We start from the raw sequence: 27,426 nt of genomic DNA, 5'->3' as shown, positions 1-27,426 counted from the left end.
CGCGCTATCTCAGAGTTTCGAATTAACGGAGAATATAACAATAACGTCAGGTACGCAGATGACCACGATGGTATGCGCTGACAGTTATTGGGGCCCTCCAGGAGTTAATGAATAGAATCACACAAATAAGTAAGAGATATGGACTTTTACTTAAGAAAACAAAATGTATGATGACATTTAAGAAGGAACAGCAAATTGGAAGAATCAGCGTGAATGGTCAACCAATAAAAAGAGTAAAAAACATACATCTACCTTGGTACGAACGTCAACGAAAATTAAGAACCATTCCCTAGAAATAAAATGTAGGACGAAGTAAGCAAAATCTGCATTTCAAAAATGGCTAAGCTATTCAAATGCCATGATTTATCATTACCATAAAAATCAGGCTTTTACCTGTAAGAAAATTGAGGCTTTCAAAATGTGGCTTTATTGTCGAATCCTGAGGATATTCTATACCAACCATGTTACTAACCAGGACGTTTGATTAGAAAAGCAAAAAGGAAAAGAGTTATTAACCATAATAAAAAGAGCAAAAATCAAATACATCGGTCAAGTCATCAGAAACAGTGAAAGGTATGGGTTGCAGCAATTAACTCTACAAGGAAAAGTAGAAGGAAACGAGGACCAGGAAGTCAAAGGATTTCCTGGCTGAAAAATCTACGTACGCTTGTTCAACCCAAGAACCACAAATCTTTTCAACGTAGCAGTGCAAAATAGAACAGGCCAGAAAATCTTCGAAAAAATAAAAAAACTGTTTTGTGATTCTCGAATAAAACTCGAAATTCGACTACGTTTATCAAAGTGCTACGTCTGGTCGACTCTTCTATATGCAGTTGAAACGTGGACCCTAAAAACATCAACCGTAAAATAAATTGGAGGCCTTTTGAAATGTGGATCTACCGGAGAATGCTCAAAATTTCATGGACATCGCATACCTCAAACGAAGAAGTGCTGCATAGAATAGGCAAGGAAAGAGAACTTTTTTAACACAGTAAAAGTTAGAAAAACATCATACCTAGGCCTCATACTGAGAAATAATAAGTACCAATATGCCCAACTTATAGTGAAAGGAAAAATCGAGGGAAAGAGAGGCCTAGGAAGGAAAAGACTATCGTGGCTCAGAAACATCCGACAATGGACAGGGCTAAATTTTGAACAGCTAATAAGAACAGCTGACGATAGAGAAGATTTTAAAATTGTAGTAGATAAACCTCCATTGAGGAGAGGTCACTTTAAGAAGAAGAAGTGCAAAATACCGATTGACATGATGGTCACCAACATCTGAAATGATAGACACTACAAGAAGAAGAAGATGAAAAAGAAGAAGAAAAAGATCTGTCCCTGTTTGGAGTCTGGTTTGTAGGACTATTTCTACTATTTTGCTGACTGCTGGGAGTAAGTTAATTGGCCTGTGAGATTGCGGAATGTGCTGTTCTTTCCTGGTTTGTAAATCATTATCACATGGGCTTTTTTCCATTTGTTTGGGCCCCAAGAGCTAAGTATCTCGATATAGAATTTGTAATTTTTGTTAAATAAACGGTAGTTTTGATTAGAAGAAGTATCAATAGTTTAAACAACACATATCCAATAAATCTTCTTCTTTGTTTGCCGGTTATCTGGTAATTTACAGCTGCTGTATGAACACTCTGGTCAGAACCAGAAGCCTTTCTTAGTTTCGCTTGGTCGATGTTCTTCTGAACTTCAGAGATTAAAATCGATGTGGCCAGTATCTCGGTTAAATGTTATTTCTTGGTATATTCTTTGGTCATCTTTAAATAATTCTATTATGTAATTTTATCATTCGGTACAGCGCTCTTTAATATCACTTAAAATTCTACCACCAGAGTCTTGTAATATATTTTGATTGTAAATTCTGGCTTCTGCATGTAACCTCTTGTAGTTTTTTATTTAAATGTAAGCTGTCGTGTCGTTGCTCCAGTTTCTTAATTCCTAAAACAGGATTTTTGAAGTCATCGGTCTTTTGTTACTTTAACTATATTCAGATTTTTTTTATGTATTCATTGTATTTTTCTCTGTTTATGGATTATCGTACACATAAATCTTTCAAAACACTTGGAGCATTAACGCTTACACTCATCGTGTCAGCTGCTGAATGTGCTGCATCACTATGGAAACCACATTTTGGAAAGCATTTAAAGTTTAAAGGTTCATTGTTTGTTTCGATTGTTAAGATTTTGATTCAGATAAGCGAAAGATTTTACAGCTGTTAAATTGCAGGCGTCCAAAAAGCAGACTTAAAAACTAAAAGAATATTAGGTAATTACACTATAGCGAGCAGAAGGGAAACTTTCTAATATTGTATTGCTATTATTACTAAAATTCATCCTGTAAATATATTTTTATCCTTTAATGAAACTCTAATATCCCCCCCTTTGTGGTTTTTTTAATCCTAATCCTGTTCATAAATCTAAAAGCTGTTGATTAATGATATTCTCCTCGTCGCTTAAACTAGATGTAGCGCTCTATAAGGGCCTGAAATTATCTGAAACATCGTGCAAATATCCATGGGTAAAAAACATTCTATTGTCTCTGAAACTTTAACAATTAACATCAAATTTTAGCAGCGCGTTTGATACTCTTTGTTTGACTTTCTCTCTTTGCTATAAACGTCTGATTACTGGAGTTAAATTCCATTTAAATATAAATATCTCTCTATCATGTGAATTTACATGGTCACTGAACACAAATGTTGTTAGGCGAACGAATTTGTGTTTAGACAATACCCCGAGCCACAATTTGTTAAACAAATTGTTAGCTTATGTGTTAAAACTTATTAGAATACGAACGCTACACATTTGTAAATATGAATGTGTTAATTTAATTTTATTGAAGTGATCATGTCCTGTAAGTGGTCCGTGACAACTTGGAAATACGCATAAAAAGTTATTTTACTGAACCAAAACTATAAAATGATTTTAAGTGGAAATTTTCCGGACGTCATTTTAAAATATATAATCGTGAGTCACTAAATTCCAGGGTTAACCATGAGATGGCGACTCTATTAAATTACCAACATGAAAATTCGGCAGTTGTCTACCTTTAAAAATATATTGTCAAAATTAAACGTTATTTGGATTATTATTCAGTAAGTTACATAGCTTTAAGTGATGCTAATTTTGTAATTTTTATAAAGAATGGATTCAAAGCAATTTCGTATGTTGGTTGATGAAAAAATATCGTCCAAACTAAGCACTCGGCTTAACAAATCTTATCGCATCTGTGCTCCATTGATTATTATCATTCAACGATGGTTTGCTAAATTCAAACGCAGTCGTACCTACACTAATGATGCCGAGTGCTCTGGAAGGTCAAATACTTCAAATATTCCCGAAAACATCAAAATAGCGCTGAAAATTATTTGAAAAATCACAAATAAAGGTTGTAACAGATAGTTCTAGTTATCAAAACGGTTGCGTTTTCACTATTATACACAAACATTTAAGTATGAGAAATCTGTTTTTCAAATAGATGCCTCATTTTCCTCACACAAGAACAAAAACAACAATGAATTGATCAGTCCTCAAACGCTGTTTGGGCATGTTTAATCAGAATAAGTCGGAGGATTTTGCATCGGTATGTCACAATGGATAAAACATAAATCAATACTTCACTCCGGAATCAAATCGGCATTCCATGTGAGTAAAACAACACGTCGTGAAAGCCGTCCAAAGCGATTTAAAGACACAACAAACCGCCGGAAAGGTGATGGCCTCTATTTTGGGATTCTCAAGGAATTACTTTCATTGACTATTTTAAAAAATGGACAAACAATCAACAGCGTATAAATTCTTTGGCTTATAGGAGGGTATGAAGATCACAATACTAAATAAAAAGCCTCATTTTTGAAGAAAGAAAAAATTGTTGTTTTAATTTCGATGAAAACGATGGCAAAACCGGGCCAATTGGGTTTTGAATTGGTTCCGCATCAACCCATCGCATAGTCCAGATATGATCCCCGGTGACTACCATGTCTTTTTCGATATAAAAAAGAAATGCTCCGTGGCAAGCTATATCACCTCGATGAGGACGTAATCGGTGAAACTGAAACCTATTTTGAAATCAAAGATAAATCGTTTCACAATTACGGCATCGAAAACCTAGAAAAAGCGCTGAAGCGGTTGCATCGCCGCTAAAGGAGATGATTTGGATGATAAAGAATTAATTTTTTATAAAAAACTATTTTACTACTACTGCGTATTCCTAACCAATCGTCAATGGTATCTGTACCGGTCTCTTCTAAGAACATGCCATAGGTATGAAATTTTTCCTATTTGAATAGTTTTTAATAACGAATGGCTTTTTGCCGTTCTGTGTTTCTATTTAACATAGCTGCGTTGGTCTGCATCGATGTCCAGGAAATTCGGCGCATTCTTCTATGCGATTCATATGAGATGTTAAAATACACACTAGACAAAACTAGGGAATTAAGAAAATTACGGTACAATAACCCTCCACATCAACAGGCAAATTTGTCAAATATTAATTTTCCCTTAATTTTTAATTCTGAATTCTCCCAAAAACTGTCATCTTCTCCCGAAGATGAGAGTAACAATCATAGTTCAAGACCTTATTATGCGTATGTATAAAAATATTAGAATATTCCCTTACAGTTCCGATTTTTTTTACCATGTCTTGTTTTTGTTACCGTCTTTTTACCATGTGTGTAGTCCATATCATCATCATCATCATCATCCAGCCTCAAGAGTCCACTGCTGAAACATAGGCCTCTTCCCCATGTTTCCAACCCCGTCTATCTTGCGCCGCTCTCATCCAGTTTTTATCGAGTCTTCTTAAATCGTCAGTCCATCTTGTAGGTGGTCGACCGACGCTTCTCTTGTCTTCCCTTGGCCTCCATTCCAATATCCTCTTTGTCCATCGCCCATTCTGTCATTCTGGCGTATGTGTCCTGCCCATCTCCCATTTTAGTCTGGCTATCTTCTCGATGATGTCAGTCACTCCGGTTCTTCCTCCTGATCGTTGGTTATTCTGTCTCGCAGAGTTATTCCTAACATGGACCGCACATGTAGTCCATTAACAATCACTAAGTCACCAAAAGCATTAAAAGTGGCACTTTTCATTCTAACGGCAAAGGCATATTGTCGTTAAGGATTCGTCCCACAAACAGCTAAGAATGTTACACCAGCACGTATTGGTTCAACAATGGGGCTCGTATCTTGTATGTTTTATGTCTGATAATCCCAAAACATTTTTATATCAAACTTAGTAAACCACAAAAAATAATAATGCAACGTCGTAACTTCGAAATACTGTGAATATCATATAATATCTTACCAATAACTTGGAAGACTGTGGAAAATTGATAAATAATTGATTTTTTATATATCGACATAAATATATTGAGTAAATAGTATTTTATTACAAAATATATTCGATATGGTTTCCCACACCAACAAAATATTACTGTGTCCAAATAATATATTCAAATATATTGAAATTAAAATTAAATGTAGGTGTTAACTGTATAATATATATATATATATATATATATATTATATATTATATATATATATATAATAAATATTATATATATATATATATATAATATATTAAACATAATTAAAACACATATAAATTAAATCTCTGTCCTACAAAATTAATTATTCCACATTAATTAGGCTAACAATTTTAATACATTTTAAGCTTTTATAATTTCATCAAAAATCACTCATAATTAATTACAGGATTTTAGCCAACACTGCCCCGTTTATTAACAAGTTTATTTGGTTGGTTCGCTCAATCAAAGAGTATTATTATAAATTAGGTAATCAATGGGGTTAGGTAATAGATCAAAAAAGTTCTTAGCAGAATAAATGTTTTAAACCTGGTAGGGCAGGAAAAAGGAAGTGCAGTGATAATTAAAGGAAATCTACAACCCATGAAGAAGCTAGCTATATAAGAAAGAAAAAAAGTGGTACACTTAGCGATACTGCAGTCGCATATTTTACAGATTTTTTATAGATTGTAAAACAATTTAAAAAGTTTACATGTTGAACAACGGACTTCCCTCGTCGCGTAAATGGAATCTTCCAATTTTAACAATCTCGGACGTAGATTTGTAATAGGAGGATATGTTTATAATTTCAGACTTATTAAAAACAAGAACATTAAAAGGAACTTTTAAAAGCAGTTAACGACTGCGGAGGTACAACTTTATTAACTGAAAAGTCAACTTATTGACCAACTGACCCCCATATCTCCTAGTTAGCAATTTAAAGACATATCTTCTAATTACCTTAGCATCGATGAGTGTGGTGAGTTACACTGAGTAAAAATTTTACTCAAAAGGAAAATACCCCAGAGTTAACTAATACATACGCTGACGAGGAGCTAACGAGAAAAAGCTAGGAGAAAATGGGTACCGAACGAGAGCCCCTAAAGGTCAACAAATTTTATACAGCCTTACACCTATTACTTTATTAACGCCTACATACAAAAGCTGACCAATGCTTTTTTCACGGATTTTCCGTTGTGGAAATATACTAAGAGGTTAAAAAAGACCAAAAATGACTCCTAGTGAAGTTTTAAAAAAAAATAATATAAAAAAAAAGAAAACCCGTGGTTATAACCGGATAACAGGAGATATATGGAAACAACTTCCAAGAAAAGCAGTGGTTAAGCTGACTCATCTGATTAATGCAGCAATGAGGTTAAAACATATTCCATTAACAAGGAAAGCTGCAGAAATAGTTATGATATTGAAACATGGCAAACCTCCGCCTAAAGCTTTGTCCTACAGCCAATTTCATTACTTCGTATCATATCCACATTATTTGAAGGCATTGAAGACGCTTTTAAAAAAAATGATGCTCTGCAAGTATTTTTGGATATACGGCAGGCGTTTATGACTTATGAACACTGTTATATACAGATAGGATCAAACAGGATCAAGGGATCAAACAGGATGGCGCGTACTCAAATCTTAAAGAAATAGAAGTTGGAGTCCCCCTGGGTAATACTCTGGGTCTGGTTCTATATCTTCTGTACAAATGCGAATTTCCAAAAATAAAAGGTAATATAGTAGCTACCTTTGCCGATAACAAGATCATCCTCTCAGTGGTCAAAGATAATAAAAAAAACAGTACTCAGCTTACAACACGCTATCAATAAATAACAAACCTGGAAAAAAAATGGAAAGTAAACTTAATGAAAATAAATGGGTTCACATAGACTTTATAAAATAAGCTTATTGTGCATACTCTAATGTATATGAATAAACGTCAAATCTCATACGCCAACACGACCAAACAACTAACGCCTTGGATTAGATACAAAGTTTCGCTGAAAAGCTCAGGTTTAAAAAAAAGGCGAACTATGTATAGAATACAACAAAAATGTACTCGTTACTAGATAAGCACTTAGCCTTGTCAATAATTAATAAGCTTCTTTTCTACAAGCCATCCTCAAAACCTGTATAACGTACTGTATCAAACTATGGTGTTGTATCAAAGAAAAAAAAACGAATATCAAAATGATTCAAATCTTCCTAACATGCATCGTTGACGCTCCCTGGTACATTCGGAACGAAGATCTTTATCAAATCCTTGGAGTAGAACGGAAAGGCTTCACCATAATGAGAATATCGAGGTAATCGAGCTCCTGGATAACTCAAAGAGAACCAAACCTCATGAGCGTGTCTATTTGGTTTTAAAAAGTAGAACTTAACAGTGCCTGAGAAAAAAGAGCCTTAGTTATTAAACTATTCTAAGTAGTTAGCATAGTTTAATGCTTTAGTATTAATTAATTTAATATAGTATGATTTCACAAAAGTTACTTATTGGTCACCGACTAGAGAAAGAAAAAGAGATATATACGATATAAGTTTAGTTAAAAAAAAGAACAAACGACTTTAATTCATAAAAATACGTTTCCGCACCTGCTCTTCTGATGACTGCCCTTCTAAAAGCCGGAAAAAAGTATTAATACAATTCAAATCACCCGTATTATAAGAAAATAAAATATTTTCACGCTCGTGTTTTGTTATTTAACTCGGTTTTCATAAAAATTTCGTGTAAAATGTATTTTATTACAAAAACTTGCGTGTCGAATAGCCGATAGTATCATGATTTTGGTGCTAAGATTATTTCAAAATAAGGTTTTGGTCAGTTACAGACTTTATCATTTGTGGGTCAGGCCAGATTGTAACGTTCCCTGCATCAAGGTTGATCTTATCGTAATTAGGAAACAACAGGTAAAGCTGAGCTTAAGTGAAAACAAGACGCCATTCGACGAAAATGATGATATTTTCACGTAAAAACATTATCACACAGTATTACACAAAAATAGTGACTATTTCTTGGCCAATTATTTCAACCCCCCCAAGATACATACCTCAACTTTCTCTTATTTTTTTAAAAATGACTGGTTTAAAACAGCTAGTACCTGAACAAATTCATTCTCACCTGTAACACGAACATTTTAGCGTATGTCCCAAACGTTTTGGCACAAAATTCATTGAGTTTAATATTAACAAAAACAAATAATAACAAGTTGCCTTTAAAAACAAAGGTTTGTTTACTTTTTTTACTCTCCGTTGAGATTTATTTATTTTGAAGTTTTCGCTTTAAAGATTCGTATAAGAGATAAGAAAAAGTAAGTGCAATTTGGTTGGGCGGGTACGCAAAGTTGAAATCTAAAACATTCTACACAGAACCATTTATGGGAACAATAGCGGAGTGCGAGTAGGGAATACCATGTTTGAATGTTCCAAAAGTAGAACACCACGTGGATTTATTGCACATAGGTCAAAAATGATTGGTGAGATGAGCAAAACACCAGGTTGGAATGTGAACGAGGAGACTGGTTTGCCAGTACAGATATTCAAAGAGTACCATTGTTGGAATTGAGGAGGAATGGTCTTAAATATTGAAAGCGATGTAAGTGTCCCAAATATTATTTTATATGACGAAAAGTATTTCACTTTGAGTAATTTTGAAATTAATGGAAACGATATATTTTATACGAACAAGAATGAATGCCTTGTTAAATGTATGTACTAACAAAGCGACATTTTCAGATAAAATCCTTGTCTGATGAAAAATTTTTAACAAGGGTGTATCCCGATCTTTTGTAGGAAGAGTGAGGGGTGTAACTTTGAATCTTCTTTTTCTCACGTGCCATCTCCTCTAAGAAGGTTGGCAACCATCATGGCAATTCGCACTTTCGACGCCCGCTGCTCTAAAGAGGTTAGCAGAAGTGCAGTTAACCCAAGCTCTCAAATTATTCAACCAGGAGATGCGTCTTCTTCCCGCGACTCCTTCTACCCTGTATTCTTCCTTACATTATTAATTGCAACAAGTTATATAACGATCGCCCCTCATGACATGTCACAGATATTGCAGTTTTCTGACTTTAATTGTATTTAAAACCTCTTTAATCTTTTCCCATTCTTCTCAACACCTCGACATTCGTGACTCTATCCACCCAAGTTATTCTTAATATCCTTCTGTAGGCCCATAACTCGAAGGCTTCCAATCTGTCCGAAACATCTTTCTTTACAGTCCAAGCCTCCAACCCATAAAATAATACGGAGAACACGTAGCATCTCAGAAGTCTTATCTTTAAAGAAATTGAAATGTCCCTGCTGCAGAGTACTTTTTTCAGTTTGTTGAAAGAATTTCTTGCCTGTCCCTATTCTTGCCTTACCTTATCTCTTCTGTGTACTCATTATTTTCGTTAATTATTGTACCCAGATATTTATAATTTGCAACTTTTTTAATTTGTTCTCCATGTATTATGATTTTCTTGGCGCTGTTGGGCTTTTGTAATTACCATAAATTGTGTCTTTTTTGTGTTTAGGGACAGTCCCGTTTTCTTTCACTGACTTCTACCACTCTGTCAACCATTTGTTGTAAATCCTCAAGACATTCCGCTAATAAAATAGTGTCGTCGGCAAAACCGTATATTATTGATTGGTCGGCCATTTACTTTTATTCCCATAGTTAGTTCTTCTAGTGCTTCCTGGATTATTTCCTCTGAATACAAATTAAACAAAGTAGGCGACAGGAACACAGCCCTGCCTGACGCCCCCTCTCAATCTGTATTTCATTGGAAAAGAAGTTGTTCTCTTTTACCACAGCGGATCTGATTATAATAGAAGGGCGCTAATGATCCTGAGTCTCTCATATCTAAGTTTTTCTTTTCAAGTAATTCGATACGATGGTTATCTGACCTTATTGAAGGCTTTGTTGTAATCCAAGAAACACATATATACTGGCTGATTAACATCCATGCACCTTTGCACAAGTACATTCACAGCGAACAGGCTTCCCTCGTTCCCAGTGCATTTCATTTAATGACAATGCGCATGAACTAAAATATGTGCTGCATTTACGTCGTAGTTAGAATAGTTCTAAAAAGAAAAATTCTGAAAAATTTACAACCAATACCACAGTCTCTCTTTACCTATTTTAATTGTGCCCAGAAGGCGAATTGGTTTGTTTATTAACTAGAAACCATAATTATATTTTATATGACCATAAATTCTACATTGTATTATTGTTATTAAAGGCAGAACCTGTTTTAAAAGTAAACCTCGTACCTTTACAACACTTTCTAAAATATTTTAGTTAGCACCAACACAATAAATCTTCTATTAATTTTACCATATAAAATGATTTTTCTGCTAAAATTAAGAAAATAACTTACCGATTTTATGGCGAAACGTCGACCTGAAAATAAATTTGAAATTAATAAAATGACACTAAGGCTTTGTTGGTTCAATGACCAAGCATCAGTTGTAAAAATTGTATGCCATGCCAAAGATCCGCGATTACCAATTCAAATTTCTTTGGGATGTTAAGCCGTGCGACGGAGATGATGGTCTTAATTGTAGTTATGATTAATTCGGAATTTTTGGTATGTCTTAATGTTTCGTGGAGTATTAGATTTAACATTTATTGGGGACAATGTAAAAAGAATTTTAATTTAACGACTGATTATAAATAACAATCTTTTTGATTATACAAAAATATGGTTTTGGAAACAAAATGTTTGTCTAACAATGGGCTCTTCTTTGTATCAATTATTAACAAATATATTTATGGAATATTTTACCACAAATATTTTAAATACAATTTACACTAAAGAATCTAATAGAAAAGATAAAGAAGTATGAGAAATATTCGACCCAGTTCCGTTATTCCAGTAATAAAAGCTATTTAGTAAAATTCTTAAATAAGAAAAACTATTTAAAGAAAATAAAGTAATACCATTAATCAATGACAATTCACCCAATAAATTTAATAAACCTATAGCCAATAAGCTTTACTGAATTTATTGAAACCTTGAACCTCCATTAGAAATACTAGTGCAGGAGCAGATAACATAATATCTATGCTTTTTCTACGAAACTACCACTAATAGGACTAGAACTATTATTGTTAGAACTTTTAATGTTGTTAGAATAAATAAGATATTCCACAAATATGCACTCATCAATTATAATAGTTTCAAGTTCCAATATGCCAAACCTGGTAAACCTAAATTTGAAGCAGAATGCTATGAACCAATCTCTTTCACGAATGCAATTTGTAAGTTACTAGAAAAGGTCATTGCAAATCGACATATGTAGTATACTGAACATAAACATCTTATTATACCGAGCAAAGTGGATGTAGGAAAAATAGATCAACATTAGATAACTTAATATTCATCGGAATCAGAAATTCACGAAGCATTTACATGCAATCAAGAATATTCAGCCATATTCTTTGACGTAAAAAAGGCTTTTGTTACAGCATAGCGTTTATGATATTTTAACTATAATCCACAATTATAAGATTCACGGTAACATGACAATGATCATTTGTCTGAACAAACAGTTCAGTTGTGTCGTACTGCAATGGCACAATTTGAACTTTTTTGTAAGTAGATGATCTGGTAATTGTAGCAAGATATAAAAACTTAGTATTTGCTCATAAATCGTATTGCTGCAGCTCCTAAGTCCCATAGAATCGTGGTCTAATAATAGTGGACTCCAGTTTTCCACCACAAAAACAAAAGCTATACATTTTTCACGAAAATTAAAGCCACAACATCTTCCAAACCTATTTTTATACAATTATTCAAGCTGAACTAAATATTATTGAAATCTGTATCACATATAAATTGTGGAGCTGATTTTTCAACTCTAATAAATTTATATAGGGCTTTAATTATGTCAAAAATGTACTAACGGATGGGTTGTGAACTACTCAGCAAAACCAAACATTGCTCAAATCTTTGGATATTCTCTCAGAGTTCAGCCATTAGACTTGCTCTTGGGGACATATTGCACCAGTTCTGTGGACAGTCTACATTGCGAAGCTGGAGAATCACCCTTAAACCCAAGAAGAAAATACTTAACTCTATAGTATGTAGGTATCGACTATAACATATAACCCTAAAAAACCAGCTTTCTACCATGCTGTGAAGAAGCTAATAGATACTTATTAGATTTTAATATTGAACTATCTCCTATTTATCCAACCTGTGAAATAAATTTATGTTGCCCTTGAGTTGTTTCCTCTCCATTTTGCAACCCATAATTACAGCACGTAACAAAAAGAACATGATCTCAAATTTCTTTAAAACTCACTTTCTCTCCATTTTCTCACACAATACAAAAATTACCATCTTATATACACGGACGCTTCAAAGACCATAAATGGACATCCATTGTCTCCTGTAACAAGTATTTTTATAGCAGAACTATTTGCTATACATAAAGCTCTAACCTTTATTCTAAAAAAATAATTACCCCAAATCTCTTATATCTGATTTCACACGCTGTTAAAAAAAAATTTCTCAGGATTATTCCTCCCATCCAATATTACAGTAAAATAAAGTTAATTTTATACCGTATATGCCAAAAAAAATGTGGCAGTCACACATTGAAATAGATGGTAAAGAAAAGGCAGATGGTATAGTAGTAGATAATAAGCCGCTTGAGCGCACTTTGACCTTTAACCTCCGCGGATTCCACACATTATACAATATGTAACATTTGACAAAATACGTGACATTTGATATAAAACGTGATATCTGACATAAAACGTGACATCTGACATAAAACGTGATATTCGACGCATAAAGTATTATGGTAGGGGTGGAAGCCGCGAAGTCAAAGTGCGCTTAAGTGGCTTTAGATAAAAAGGCAGACAGATAGAAAAATCGTTAGTTCCTTAGTCTAATAAGGAAAAAAAGATAGTAGAGAGAGGGAGAGATTTACGAGCTTTATTGCAATAGGTAATTTTAAATTTAGTAAATTAAACCATATACAATTCACATTTGCTGACTGTCAGCAAAGAACCAACCAGATGTTAAATAGAAATTGATGGCATCAGTATTGAACAAGTAATAGAAATAAAATACCTGGGGGAATTACACTGTCTAGCTATGGAGACCTAGACAAAGAAGTGAGAGATCAAGTACAAAAAGCAAATAGACTGGCAGGATGCCTTAATAACACTATATGGCGAAACAGACACATCAACACTGAGACGAAGTCAAGAATTTATAAAGCCAGTGTAAGACCAATAATAACATATGCCTCAGAAATAAGACCCGACACAGCCACCACGCAAAGGCTACTGGAAACGCAGAGATGAGAGTACTGAGAAGAATTACAGGAAATATGCTGAGAGATCGAAAGAGAAATAAAGACATTAGAAGAAAATGTAAAGGTACAGTGTATAAATGAATGGACACAAAATAGAAAAAAACAATGGAATACCCACAAGCAAATGGAGGAGACCCGTATCGTCAAAATAGCAAGAGATAAGTCACCAATCGGCCAGAAGAAGTATCGGGACGACCGCGCAAATGAGGAATTTTCTATAGAGGTATTAATCCGTCAATGAACAAGCAGAATTGCTTATAGGGGGGAAGAAGAAGAAGTCAATTTACTTTTCAGGTGGTTAAAGATCTATCCCACTAATTACTGTGGTCAACTAATTATATAGTTCATTCATTTCAGTTGTTTTGTTCGTAGTAACCAGTACAGGCCACATAAGTGGAAAAACTAACGGTGCATGTATAATTTAAAACCTCACTTAAAAGCAAAATTGCACAATGTTTGGCTAAAACCAATGGAATAGAAGCAACACTAAATGAAAGAAATAAAATCTTTCGTCCTTTCCTGGAACTTCTGGCCTTCAAAGCGACAAAATCAAGTCCTAATAACTAGCCCAGGCTGTGGGGGAAAAAAAGGGTGATTTTACACTGTAATCCAGGAATTTATGTAATGTGGCCTAGGTTATAAAGGGCAACCTCAGGAGCAATTCACCCCAGTTCATTCAAAAAAAAAATTTTGGTTATTGATTATGAGCGTTTACAGGTGGAAAAATACGTATTTTTTGTGTTTTTTTCATTTTTTGTCTAAATTAAATGTAATGGGTAATTTCTGTATAGATTATAAAAGTACTCTAAAAAACCTTCAATTTGAGCCGGTATACGTTCAATTTAATTTATTTTTTATTGCAAAAATTACGAATGAAGGTCAAAATTAAAAAACGTAATATTTATTGCAAAATTGCTTTTTTATTTATTTCAAATGTATGACATTCAAGCCTATAAAATTAGGAATCGAATGAGCCGTAGTAGGCCTAGATCGCTTAATTTTTTGCTGAGATACGTTAATTAGTTTATCTCGAGTTTTCTACGGACCAAGAGAGCCGAGTTAGCATAATTTTTTGACGTGACAACGTCTTAAATTAGGTTGTGGCTCGGAGTCATTTAAGAAAAAAGTGTAACGCCCGCTCACGTCTGTTACAGTGAGTCGCCGAACGAGAGAGAGGCCCGCCGGACCGGCGAATGTCTTGCGGTCTCTCTCCCCACTCAAACATGATCGGTCCGCTGCGCGCGGCACTAGAGAATTAGGCGCGTTGAAATCACTAAAGTTGAAAATCGTTGAAAGTATCGTCAGCTGTGTCTGTAGTGAAAATGTGGAGTGCTTAGATTTCGTCATTTACAACAACTACAACAATAAAGGTAAATAATTGTACACTAATATTTCATTATCGTAAACTATGATTGATTGATTAATTGTTAGATTGACACAAAAGTTGAGAAACTGAGTTTATAGGTTATGTCAATACTATTGACAAATGTAGATAGTGTTAAGTAAATTATTAGTTTAAATCACTCTGCAATCAATCGTAATTCAGTCGATTGAGAAGAAACAGCGCGTATTGCTAGTCAAACATTTAAAATAACAAATTATAAACTTCTAACCTGTCAAAACAGGGCGACCAAACAAACGAACTAAACCGACCAATCACCACGCACGGAGTTAGAATTTAACTGTGTTTAGCAAGAATTTCAAATTCCAATTTTAGTAAATGTTTTAATTTTCAACTTTACCATTTACATTTACAAATTTTAATTAATTTCAAATTTATTTAGCAAAAAATTTGATTTTTGTGGTGTGGGTGTTTTGAATTTTCAAATTGATTCCTTTAAAATTAAAAATATTAAAATATATATAATCAGAAGTGAACGTCACATAACATTATCTGTACTTATTATTATTTAATATGTAGGCAAATACATGTGACCATACTTGGTAGACGCAATTGGAAATAGTAATTTTTTATAACTGAAAAAAATAAATATATAAAATACTGGTAGCAAACAATAACTTCAATGATCGATATCTCCGCAACTAATTGATATATCGAAAAAATTTTCAAATAATTTTGAAGAAAATAATAATATCAATAATATAATATAAAATAAATAATATATTAAAATAATATATAAAAAATATAATATATAAAATATAAATAATATATAAAATACCTAATAAATCGGTAATGAAATTCTTATTTTCATTCAATTCCTTGTTCCTATTGTGCAATTTTAATAATATTCATATCAATAAATATTCTACCGAGAAAAAGACGTTGTCACGTAAAATCTTCGCCCGTAAAAACCGGACTTTACAGGCAACCGAATTTTTTTTTTAATCACAGAGGCTTTATTAATAACAATTAAGAAACAAATCTGGCGTCATTTACTACTTAACAACCTATATTTTTCAAGTATTTGTATTCTCCTTAAATTAAAATCATTATTTATTGTTAAAATTAACGAATAAAGTTTACCTTTTTTCAATGTAGCACCGAAACCGCATGTGGCAAACATTGTGGATGCCGTACTATGAAAAAAAATCATTTGAAATGGAATTTACTGAATCTACTAAATTGTATAGCTTTTAGTAATGACAGTTATAACTCGTGTGGAATGGATGTTAGCTATAAAATACGATTACGTATTTTAAACATTATCTTTAAATACAAATAGCTTGAAATCTAGAATTGAGACATCAGGATGATATTTACGTAAAAACTAATGAAAAATCAAAAACGGAAGTGAGGAGCAAAAAGGAAGTATCTATTCCCTACAGTACGCCCCTGATAACAGCGGAATCCCTATCTTTTAAGACCAATTTAAGTATCCCAAAATGTGTAAACTGTTTGTTAAGTTTGAACAAAAAATATTGAAAGATATTAAAACAATGGGCTAAAAACCATTTTAGAATATTTGTATTAAAACACTCTGTATCTCGGTAAGGAGGATATATTTTTTAAGTGTTTTAGGTTAAATCTTCGTATTTTGTGCTAAGGTTTCTCTCCTATACTATATGGACAATTCTTAATAAAACACCCTGTATTTCATGCCTTTTTGGTCTAGTGCCTGCCTACTCCATGGAAGAGGAGAAACAATAGTGAAATTGTAATTTCTTTAGTTTTTATCAACTTTCACAATTTTTTTGATTTCAAAGAAAGTAATATGTTTGTGTATTAAAAATGTTTATTTAAAATTTTACGCTGTTTACAAATGCTTGTTGGCCCAGGTAACGAACACTTCGATTTTAAAATTAATTGTTTGAGTTTTTACAAATTAATATGGTCACTTATTTCTATTTAAATAATCTGTCACACATTTGATAAGTGGTATTTTTTTTTAGTATTCTCTCATTAACATTATTAATGGGAAATTTTGTTTCGAACCTCTTTTACAGTGTGCATGGAAATTTATACATGAATTTTGGTTACCAAACAAAATTCTATTAGAAAGCCAACACACAGTTATTTAAATTATAATTAACATCACTATACCGATATTCCTGCTACTTCTTTTATTAAAGTATATCAAATAAAAAATATAAAATACGAAATATTGCTGATCTACACATAAACTATCTACTTTCAGATAACACCATCCAACGTTATTCCAGAAAACTCCTCCTAATTCTGTTTCGTATAAATGTCAGCTATATAAAGGCGCTCTCACCCTATTACCAATTCGAATGTATCACCAGGGCTTTTCCTGGAATTCTCTTTGAGATTTTCCAACGACAATACGAAGAAAATTAGCTGGAAGCGCAAAAATCTACACTGTTAATATGACTACGCTTCTTACACCTTCACGTTTACTACCTACTCCGTGATTTTTAGGACTTTCTATTCTAAAATATTACGTAGTAATAACCGTTTGTTCTTTTAAACCAGAACATATAATTCCATTCTCTTTCTCTACCGTTCTTAGATTGGAGACTTGAAGTGTTTGGATTTTCATTTTTTCTTATTACCCGGTGTGCTTTGGAACTTTGAATATTAGTTTTTAATCTAATATTCCTTCTAGTCTCATTGTATTGGCAGGTATGATGACGAGACCTCATAGCTAGAAAGCAATATAATCTTTTTCCTTCTCTTAACTCTTATTTATTAATAATTCTTTTGTTTTTTAAACTAGTCATTTTTCAAAACTGTCGGTCTCATTACCAATACCTGGGTTATTTTTATCTCGTCATTTTTTTCGAGTCGATTTACGCGTTCGTTGCATTTCTATTTATAGTTCGATTTTTCTTTGGGAACTACCGGCGACGGACCGAGTATGTAGAAATACGAAATCAAACTCCAGATTAAAGAGACATACGGTGTTTGACAAGCTGTAGCATGAATTTTTTGTTTAAACTATTGAATATTTAAATATATAAAGTTTATTTGACACGCCCCTGGCTGGTACGTCACAGCGACCTAAAGTTTGTTTAAAACGGCTAAGAAGGGAGAACAATTCAGGATCTGAATGGAGAAACATTGTCTCGTAGAGAGATTTAAAAATCGGCAAATTTTCGCTTAATTCCATGAGGTTTGGTTAGATAAGGTGATTTGAGCTCGAAATGCCATGTGACAGTCTTAATCACCGTTTTAATTGGAAGCTGTTTTCTTTGTCAAGGGATTCGATAGCAGCGTCCATTAGGCTAAGTAAGCCTACATGGTTTTAAGGAAAAATAGGCAGCCGAGTTTTAAATAATCATATAGTTATCATCCAGGATAACTTGAAGCCCAGTTTTAATGTTTGATTTCTTCCAGGATTTGTCAAGCTGCAGCCTCCATTTTGTGTTTGCCAAAAGTCAGTTTTTGACATTTTGACGTTAGTGTGACCATGTTTTTTGTTCAAAATCTAAGGTAACAAACTTTTTTAATAATTAAAAGGAAATAATTAACCAGAGAAGCAAGTAGTTTTGTTAAATTATTCTAAATAAAATAAACATTCATCAATTAATACAAAAAGATTTGGTCTTATGTCAATTTAAAAAGTTTATAAATAAATATAAGTTTTATGTATCAGCTTATTGCCATATTTTAGTTTTCTTTTAAATAAAATTAACCTTTGATAATTATTTATAAATAAGAAAAACTTTAGTAGTTTCATTTCAACATATGACAGTTAGTACATCTTTTCTGCCATTTGGTACATAAGGATAGTTTTAATCCTGGTTTGTTAGAAGCTTAAATTCAATGTAATGTTTTTTTTATACATTTAGATATTTTTATTTGTAACACCTGTTTTTTTGTAAATTTTTTTCTTAAAATTATTTCTTTTAAAAAGATATTCACCCTTAAATTTTTTTAGAAAAGAAAAACAAACCTTTATTTCTAAGCAAAAAGAGGATTTTTTTGAACGGCATCCTAATTTTAAATAGTTTAGGAATCTTATTGTTTAGTGTTGCCCAGGACGTCTCTATAAGTATTTTTTGATTTCCATTTCATAGTTAGTTCTCCCAATTCCCTACCCAATAAAAAGAATCCTTATCCATGACCTGGGTCTCCAACCAAAACACAAGTTGCCGTCGCAAGCGTGTCAATATATTTGCTTACCCTATCTCCAAGTCCAGTGATTGTTCAGGTCCCCCCTTTCAACCCCCTATAAGCAAAAAATTTTTTGCTAAAATCTATAATTAGTTTTTCTGTTCAATCAATTCCAACAAAACCTTCTAATTACTCAATTTTTTAACAAATTTCTTAAATTTGACAAATTCGCTAAACTTTGAAATCCAGTTAACCATATAAATTACCCAAGCGTGTGCGAATTGTATACCGAAAACAACTCACTCGAACCTTGATTGAATAAATCGAAACACCACAACCTCTGAACAAAATAGAGGAGTTTTGTTTTCAAAACTTTTACAAAAATTTATTATAAATTCTTTATCACTACAGCTGTTTCGGCAGAGTCAAGTGATCTATTTTTCTTATTACACTTTATATTCCTTAACTGAATAGGTTGAGGAGGGAAGAACTTGTCTCAAGTTGGTCATTTAGAATTATGTCTGTATTTTTTAATTTGTTGATTTCCATAGATTCTAATAAAGATGGATTAAGGTTCTTTATTTTGGATGTGAAGAATTTAAAATTCGTCATTAAAAGAATGATTATGGTAAAGAAGGTGAAGTGCGTATGTAGAATTTGTTCTCTTCTATTACTGAAAGCCCCTCTTTTATGTTGTGCTATACGTTTGTTAAAAATTCTACAAGTTTGACCAATGTAAATTTTTGGATACTCGCCACATTTAAGTTTGTATACACCAATGTGTTAGTGCTTTATCTTTAGCTCTTCACTCTTTTGGCTCTTGTTGTTTTTAATATATTGGCCTAAGTTGTTGTTTGTCCTAAAAGCTGGTGTTATTCTTTTCGTTTGTATGTGTTTATGTATCCGTTATTGTACAAACATCAATAAGCAAATAGCAATAAAAATGTTACAGTTCGAATCGGTACACAGCTTAGGAAAACATAACGTCCAGTTATTGTTCTAAACTAGAAAAAGACGACCTAAGAAGTCGTTCAATTCAAGAACTTCCACAAGTCCAAGAACTACGTTCCTAGTTGTAGTTCAGTGTACATTGAAACAACAAATGCTACTATAAAACTTTTACTAATCACAAGGTGAACTGAGCGTGTCTTAAATACGAATTGCTGTACTCAACATTACAAAATACAAAAATTTCTCCAGGCGAGCAGAAAATTCGTAGCCATTTCGAATTTAGTATTATGATCATTATACGTTATTCTTGGAAAAATTCTATGCAACAATTTCAACTTATGTAAAGACAATAAATTGTTAAAATTATTTTATATTAATTATTGTAGTTCTGTCAGAAAATTTTCTTAAAATTTCGTGGAGTTTTAGTTGGAATTGTATAACTGTGGCGAAAATAAGTCGAACGAAATCGATTTTTACCAGTGTATGAAATTCCTTTGCAGAAACGAAAGCAAATCTACGTGGCAATGTTATTAGAGGAAAATAATAACCCGGAAGGAATGTTGAAAATCTCCCCCAACATATTAGAAAAAAGTACCCGCCCTCGAAATGGTTATATTTTAATACTGTTAACAGCCTCAAGATGTGTTTTTTTAAAGAAACAAGGGAAATATGCTGCCCTAAGGGAGCTCTGGAGGGTAACAAAGAGTGATGAATTTTTTTATTGTGCATTCTATACAATGAAGCCGTCATTTAGAGGATACCAGTCATCAAGACAAAAAAAAAAGGAGACGGGACTTTTCAGTAAATAATGCCTCTGAAGATTTATGGCAAGATTATAACGTTCATTTAGATTTTTTTGTTTGGTAGTCGAAATTAAAAAACCGTTCCGACTTTAGCAAGGTTTTAAAAATTAAAGAGGGGACACGTCTCCATTCCAATCTGAAATGGAAAGAAGGCTATGGTATACCAGTTAATTTTAGGGGCCATTTAAAACGAACAAATCTTAAAATACATAAATTATCCAGTCAAATTACATTAGACAAAAAACATTATGTTCTTCTCAATATATACCCAGTATACCAGTTAATTTTAAGGGTCATTTAAAACGAACAAATATTAAAATACATAAATTGTCCAGTCAAATTACATTAGAAAGCAAAGCTGAAGACCTTCAAGAAAGAAAGTATTTTTCACGTATTTCTTTATATTTTGGAATTTTTCGATCAAAAATATGCTTGTGCCATATATGCCACAATATGAACTGTCGTGAACAACTCTCTTTCATAATAATGGCACAATATGCAGTCTGAACTAGGTATTTTTTTTTTATTTTAGATAATGCATCCAAAAAAGTTTTATGGTAAAATTCTTGTGGTAGTGGGCATACCAGATGGTAGTGAAGACGAAGGGCCATCAGATGATGATATTTCCCCTACTTTATTAGCCCCACAGTCAGACTATGAAGCTGATATAATAGATATATAAAGAATCAGATTATTATCCCAGAGGATTTAGAAAGCATTTAAGATAGCGAAGATGATATTTCTTTGGACGAATTACGACGTAATCTAATAAGGAATAGAAATAAAAATTATCCAACTTGGAAAGAAGAAATTTGGTAACATCAGATGACGAGTATAAGATTTCTCAGTTCTATTGACCTTGTCACCATAATTGCAAGAAAATGGAAGTTTCCCTACGCATTTTAAAATTTTTTTTTAACAAATAAGATGATTTTGCCGGTGAGATTGAGTTTTTTAACCGGTCTTGTTTTTGCAATACATGTCATGACAGGTCGGACTACAGAATTGTATATTTGCACTTTTATTTCCATTTTCAAGTGATAGTTCCACCATATTGTGATGTCAGCTATTTAAATTTCTTACGAACAAATTAGTTGTTTTAATCATGTTCTTCTCAATCTTAAGTTTGCACTTTAATGTTACACTAAAAATCAGTGGAAGATTCGAACCCGGATTATCCGGTCCTTAAAAGCAGAAACAATACCGCATAACTACCATGTGACTTGTTACATCAAACATGTCTGTAATTTATATTAAAGTTGCTACCTCACTTGTGTTTGGTAGTGGAACAGTCCACGTGGACAATAAACCCCGCCTATTAGAGCGAAAATGCAAGGACTGCTTGCATCTTTTTTCTCTTTCGCATCGGGGGAACGCTTTTAGATTGCAGCGCACCAGTCTAGATATTATATGTCTGTGGTATAAGCCATAAAAAGTTGTTATACTATGGTATAAAAGAAATCAAACCTAACCTACTCTAACCCTAAACTGTCAAAAAACTTAAAGATATTGTTCCGCCGCCAAATGATGTACGTCAAAAGTTAAAATCCGTAAATGAGCTAAAACAAAAGTTTTTGGGGTTTTTACACCACCTATATAGAACTTTTTATATTTTCCATTTCATACAAACTGGTTTGAAGCATTTCACCTTAATAAAAAATTATCAATGTTGTTTGCTTTAATTACCATTCCCCGCTCGTTATTAAAAATAAATAAATTACAACAATTGCCTTTCCCGTCTTTCTACAGTAGGTGGAAAGGATTCGCGGACGTTTCATCTCAAGGGTTCTTTTTCCTAATTACAAACAAAAATAAACATCACCAATTCTGATTTATTATTTATGCACAGCTGAGAAGTCATAGTAGCTTGAGTTTGCGTTTGTTTTCCTTACAGGCTATCGGATTTGCAAATTTCTCCTTCCATCTTTGGAAGTTAGGTATTTTTTTAGACTTTAAAGTTTATTTAGGATTAATTCGAGGGCAGGATCTGGGGAAACCTGTACGGTACGAAGATATTAATTTACATATTTATTCATATCTCTATGTAATAGAGTGATAGTGGACGACATTGTAATAGTTCAATTCTTATTTCTGCAAATGTTAAAGGTATCAAATAGAAGGACTGTTGTCCTAGAGCACGACATGAGCAAAGCACGATCTGCAAACCCAGTGCGGCTATTCAATTAGACCCGCGACATGGTTTTAAGTAACCCCCCAAAAAATACTCAACTTGGGACCTGTTAAATGTTCCTCTTTGGTTGTTTTCCAAGACTTCAAAGTTATCGAACAGACCCTGGACATTTTCAGCAATCCGTTTAAATGTAGATTGTGAATCAGTGAAACGAAAATCGCACCTCGAACTTATTGAGTTAGCAATGTAACACTGAATTGAAGAAACTATTTCTCAATGTTTCTAAAACTGGACTTCTACAATGTCAAAATCAAGTTTCCCAAACCTAAAAATCATGCTCAGAAGATAATTAAGATGTTTGCATTTTCCTACATCTGTGAACAGGTGTTTTCTACTATAACGCTTAGCAAAAACAGCATAAAAAAACCCATTGACTGATCAGTTAGCTTGACTCCTGCGAATCAACTCATGTCACATATACCTTTATACTCTGCTAAAGAATAATCTATTTAAGTAATTTCTTCAATGTTTTTTTATCACTTATGCACATAAGATATAATTAAATAATTAAATTTTGTATGCTGAAATACAGGATACAAAATAATGTCCAACGTCAATTATGAAAGACTTAGACCCACACGCTGAAAAATAGTTGGCAAATACCAAAGTGGGGCTTCTGTAGACAGAAGTCAATAATAGACCAGATATTTGTTCTGTGACAGATCCTCGAAAAAAAACAAGTGATATAACATCGACACACCATCATATCTTCATAGACTTTGAAAGCGCATATAACAATATAAACCGAGCAATGAAAACATTTAATATACCAACACAACTTAATAGAACCGATAAAAAGAATCTCTAAAACTAGAAAGTAAAATCCGGATACAAAATGAATTAACGGAAACAATAGATGTGAAAAAAGCGACTACGCCAAGGAGACGTCTATCATGCATCTTGTTCAACATCGTACTGGAGAAAATATTGAGGGGCACAACAGTCAATACACGAGGGAAACAATCATTAATAAAAGCGTGCAAATACTAGCATTTTCAGATAATGACATAATCGCAAAATCAAGAAGAGAAATGATAGAGGCATACAACCAAATAGAACGAGCTGTACAAAAATAGTGGTCTTAAAATCAATCAGACCAAAACATAATATAGGCAGGTAAGTAAAAACGCAGAAATAAGGTAGCCACAAAATATATCAATGGGAGAATAGGGGGTAAAAAACTTTATATACTTGGAAACCCTAGTCACGTCTGATAATAACATTATGGAGGAAGTGAAGAGGCGAATATTTATTGCAAATAAATGTTACCCATGGCTTAATGAGGCAACTAAGATCAGATAACGTCGCAAGAAATACAAAATGCCAAATATCTAAAACCCTAATAAGACCGGTACTCACATACGGATCAGAAACCTGGACACTCACTAAAAGAGAGGAAACGTTGTTAGCCACCTTCGAAAGAAAAATCTTGCGACACATATATAAGGGCACAAAAGAAAACGGAATATGGCGAAGAAGATACAACTCTGAACTATACAAAATATACCAGGATCCGGATATTATACATTCATTAAAATAGGACGGCTGCGTTGGATAGGACATGTAGAAAGAATGGAAGAAGGCGAAATACCAAACAAAATAGTCAAACAGATGCCAGTAGGAAAACGAACAAGAGGAAGACCGATGCTGAGATACTTAGAACAAATAGAAAATGATATAACAACCTTAAAAATAAAAAAACTGGAGAAAAAAAAGCACGACACAGATCAGAATGGAGAAGAATCATAGAACAGGCCAAGACTCAAAAGGGTTGTCGAGCCAGTGATGATGATGATGATGACATAAAGATATAAAATTAAAACGTCAACATTTATGATCTAGAAACATACAGAGACAACGTCTCATGGTTAGCAGTCCCCCAAAATTGGAAGTCTTTACGTTGCATGCAGGGTATCTGTTAAAACTTTATCATCAGACTAAATTATTATCAAAGATAATCGCCCTCCAGGCCTTATCCTTATCAAAGATAATATCCAGGACTTATTTGAGGAAGCTTTCTTCGAAAGTTTGAAGAAACAGGCAGTGTTCAAGATGCCAAACAATCTGGTCGACCAACAATTCATCATAACTTAAAATTGATATAATTGCAGAAATGATAGTAAAGTCTACTTCTTCTATTTTCATCCATAAAATTTAAAAATTTGTGCACCAACTTTCAGATGATGACCCCGACCAAAGGTCCAATCAAATTAACCACAGTCAGGTTACATAAAAACAATTTGTTTTAGTAACGAAAGTACGTTCTCCCTCAATGGAAAAATGTTAACACACACATGTGAGGTATTGGAGTGACACAAATCCTTACGTCCTCACGTCTTTGGTGAGAAACCTAATTAATTTCTAGAAAAAGTAACTGTTTGGGCAGGTGTTTTAAAAATCCACATAGTTGGTCCTATTTTTCTCAATGCAAGCTTAACCGGTGAAGTGTATCTTGAGATGTTACAAACCGCAAAAAAGCCGTTAATTCTTGAAATTCTGGAAGATAATCCTGACGAATTCGACAACTTGGAAACAACGTTTTAACAAGATGGTGCTCCTGCACACTATTATGGTGCAGTAAGATGGTACCTAGATGAGGAATATTGTAGTAGATGGTCTGGACGATGACGTTCAATAGAATGGCAGCTCAGTCACCCTAACCTCACACCAATAATTTTTTTTCTGTGGGGGTACTTGAAATCTAGGGTTTACACTACAGTACCCGACAGAATTGACATTTTGAAACAACGAATTGTTAAAGAATGTGGGGCAATTTCCCAAGAGTACGACAAGGATTTAGCAATAGGATGCATTACTGTCAGGAAGTAGAAGGAGCACATTTTGAATACTTAATATAAGAACAGGTTCTCATATATTTATTAATTAAATGCGAAACTACAATTTTAGTATTATTTAATTTATTTATTAAAATCAGCCTGAGCCCAAACAAAATTAGTAGGATAAAATAGGTATGTTCAATACCTTTCAAACGAGATATTTCATTAAGGGTCCCATTCAAAAATTCTCCGTCACAGTGGCTCTGTAACGTCATCTATAATTTGACTATTATAACTATAACAGTTCAAAAGATTACGTGGAAGGAAGGGGACCTTTGGCTAGTACTGTATATTTAAAATGTTTTTTTTTTTAATTGAAATTAATCCAAACCGTTTAAAATTTTAAGAACCGTTTCGGTCTTATTAGGACCATAGTCAGTGAAAAAAGTCTTTAGAAATTAAAACTATCCACTAAATAAGTGTAATAACCTTTTTGTATTACATATTAAATGGAATAAATATTAAAATTAATGTGACATCGGCACGAGGCTGACGTTAAAAGGTTTCACTTTAAGGGAACCATACTGATCCCTACCATACCATCGAACTAAAAACATACGAGTAATAATAAAGTTAAAAAAAAATTTAATACTTAACTTAAAAATTGCTTTAATTTTATTTTTTTTGCGAATAAACCACAAATTAAGTTCAAAAATATTAAAGTTTAAGCATTAATAACACAAGTTTTATTTTACAATTTGTTATTTATTATTAATTATTCTCAAGAGGTAATAAAAAAAACGAGAACTGATAAAAACTTTGGAATAATTTTTACCAGCGATTTTTCGGAGTATTTAATATTTTATTTAATTTCAAAACTTTGGTATGGTATTTGTCCTTTGTCAGAAGACTCGCTTATTTCCCTTCTGTTTAATTTTTCAGTATAATACTAATACTAATCTTTACTTTGGCATTCCCCTGAATTTTGATACTTGGTGGATTAAACGGGGAGCGAAACGTTCTAGCGGGCCCACATTAGTTATCCCGGAAATATTAACAAGAGGTGGAAGCCGTTTTCCGTCCATATTAAAATGAAAATGAACCTTTTCAATAATTCACTGGTTAATCAAATCCCAGCCGAAATCTCGGAGAGGGAAGCCGCAAGACGAATTTGAATAGGGTTTCATAATTGTATTTAGTTCTGGAATTTATGGACGCGTCCCTTTAGTCCAGTCGAGTTAACTTATCACGGCCAACTAGGTTTCTGGCTTCTTAATGGTACTATTAAAATTAAACTATCAAAGTTCATTTACTAAGCAAGTTACAACAAATATATCCTAAATTCCCTAAACTACATTAATGGTCAAACAAACCAGCACACCATTACTTTATTCTGAAATTTGCTAAATCATTTTTTAATCATTTTAACATCATAAGTTAATCTTATCTTGTAACTGGTTAATTTTTTAACGAGTCCTGAAGAAGAATAAATTTATCTTTTAAATCAGGCCAGACATTCCTAAACTCTGTACCAAAACATGTGCTTCGCTAAATTACACAAAGAATTCCTGTGTCATACACTTCTC

At 33.1% G+C, this 27,426-nt stretch overlaps 1 protein-coding gene across 2 annotated transcripts in view; it reads right to left on the bottom strand.

Moving 5' to 3' along the window:
- Nucleotides 1–27,426, bottom strand: part of LOC140450304 (irregular chiasm C-roughest protein-like) — a 518,835-nt gene that overhangs the window by 416,450 nt on the left and 74,959 nt on the right. For both annotated transcript variants that reach the window (XM_072543856.1, XM_072543858.1), the window contains exon 2: nucleotides 10,687–10,709. The gene's annotated coding sequence lies outside the window, so the exon portion shown is untranslated. The remainder of the gene's footprint in view (nucleotides 1–10,686; nucleotides 10,710–27,426) is intronic.

The sequence above is a fragment of the Diabrotica undecimpunctata genome, chromosome 9, assembly GCF_040954645.1.
Source record: "Diabrotica undecimpunctata isolate CICGRU chromosome 9, icDiaUnde3, whole genome shotgun sequence".
NCBI classification, from domain to species: Eukaryota; Metazoa; Arthropoda; class Insecta; order Coleoptera; family Chrysomelidae; genus Diabrotica; species Diabrotica undecimpunctata.
Note: the sequence above shows the minus strand (reverse complement) of the source record. Positions and strands in the feature narration are given on the sequence as shown.